We start from the raw sequence: 2,174 nt of genomic DNA, 5'->3' as shown, positions 1-2,174 counted from the left end.
GTCATCACGCCAGCCTGCGACGTCATGACGCGACGTCTTAGAGGCCGAGGCCGCCATCTTGAAAATGGTATATGAGGGAACTACATGAAATAAGAGAGAAAACCGACGAATAGAAGGTGGGCTCTATTATTACTGTAGTGTGCAGGAGTTGCGGTGGGAATACTTTACCAAAATGTTTACGACCCTCTTTGCCTTTAGTAAACATGGCTGCCGGGACGCAATAAAAACAAACAAACAAAAACCTAGAAATCACGTCCCCACACGATGATTGGCTATCGTTAGCCAGTGGGCGGGTCTTAGAGGCGCCTGACGATTTCGCAACCTAGGTGCTCCTATCAACCAATCAGATTACAGCTCTCATTTTTAGAACTAGTTGAAACATGAAAGCAGCAACCTCATTGGTTGCTATGGGAAACCACAAGACTTGTGTTTACTAGGTCTAATGAATCCATCCATGTCCTTACAAGGCCATACTTCTAATATATATATATATTTAATGGGCCGTCTACCCTTATTACAAGCTCATTACCGGGCCCACCATTAACGACTTAGCCGGGCGTCTAAAGGGATAATTTACACAGCTTTTCCTATTAAGATTACATAGAGAAGTGACTACACTTGAAACGGGACCCCCCAATCCTGAAAACAGGGGTCCCAGAGCCCCCTTGTGTGATTAGCGTGATAGTGTGCATGCTCGACCACCAATCCATTCACTTCTATGGGACTGGCAGGGACAGGGTGCCCAATCAGTGGTGGTCATGCATTGGGACCCCCTTTCCCTGGATGAATAGATAAGTGTATTTAGTGGGGCACAATTCATTAAAGGGGGTTTCCATCTTTAGGAAACTAAGTACCGTAATCACCATCCCCAGGCCCAGCGCTGAGTCTCTGCCATTGCTCTGCTCCCTGTTATTTCACTGCAGTGCTGACATGTTGGCACCTAAATAGGGGCCACAGCAATGCTGGGTTACTTCAGGTGTGACCCCGGCAGATACAGCTGAGAGATATGAGACTGGATTTAGGAAGAGAAGACTCCCAACTGCTCTCAGACTTTTTGTAGTGACTGATTAGTTCCCTTGGGTATCCAAAAAGTAAGGAGACATTTATATATGAAATGAAAATACAGTTTTAGGTAAAAGCAGGGGCGGGGAAAACCTGTTAACACATGTCACCAGCACGGTGGCCATCTTGAATGCCGCCATCTCGGATGGAACTTCAGCTTTTCAAAATGGGAAGGGAGGAGTGTGACACATCAGTCTGATAGAGGAGGTCACCAGAAAAACAATGGTGTGCTCCATATTAATGTAACCTTCTTCGTTCTCACGTTAAAACAGTCATTTTTCTTTCATACAGACCGATGGCGTTATCCCAACGAGAACTTGTTGAGATCGCCCTCATGTCTGGTGAACGAAGCACAACTGTCATCTCAGAAGATTTTGACCAACACCAACCAAACAGACCACTTATTACCTACATTGCAGTTACCTTTTTGCCAAATTCTGAGCAACGGGTATTGGCACCGATAAGCCAAATGCCAGCTGAAGGCCACTATGGCTGCTGACTAGGTATTCATGTAAAGCTCAGGAAAAGAAGACCAAAAGGGTATATTTACACTTCATGAATCTCGTGAACGAGGGATCTTAGGATACCGATCAACCCAACGAACAAGCAAATCTCTCATCTGTCAGGTGAAATTATGTTTTGTGTTTCCGCTTTTACATTTTAAACATTACAAAAAGGAAAATGGGCCGATGCAAAAGTTTTGGAACCCTGCATGGTTAGTACCTAGTAGCACCCCTTTTTGCAAGTATCACAGCTTGTAAATGCTTTTTGTAGGCAGCCAAGAGTTTTCCAATTCTTGTTTGAGGGATTTTCATCCATTCTTCCTTGGAGAATTCTTCCAGTTCTGTGAGACTCCTGGGTCTTTTGCATCCTCTGCTATTTTGAAGTCTACCCACAGATTTTCAATGATGTTCAGATCAGGGGACTGTGAGGGCCGTTGTAAAACCTTCATCTTGCGTCTTTTGAGGTCATCTATTGTGGATTTTGACATGTGTTTAGGATCATTATCAATTTGTAGACACCATCCTCTTTTCAACTTCATCTTTTTTTACAGATGGTGTTATGTTTGGACCAAGAATTTGCTAAAATTTAATTGAATCCATTCTTCCCTC

The sequence above is a fragment of the Ranitomeya variabilis genome, chromosome 2, assembly GCF_051348905.1.
Source record: "Ranitomeya variabilis isolate aRanVar5 chromosome 2, aRanVar5.hap1, whole genome shotgun sequence".
Taxonomy (NCBI): Eukaryota; Metazoa; Chordata; class Amphibia; order Anura; family Dendrobatidae; genus Ranitomeya; species Ranitomeya variabilis.
Note: the sequence above shows the minus strand (reverse complement) of the source record.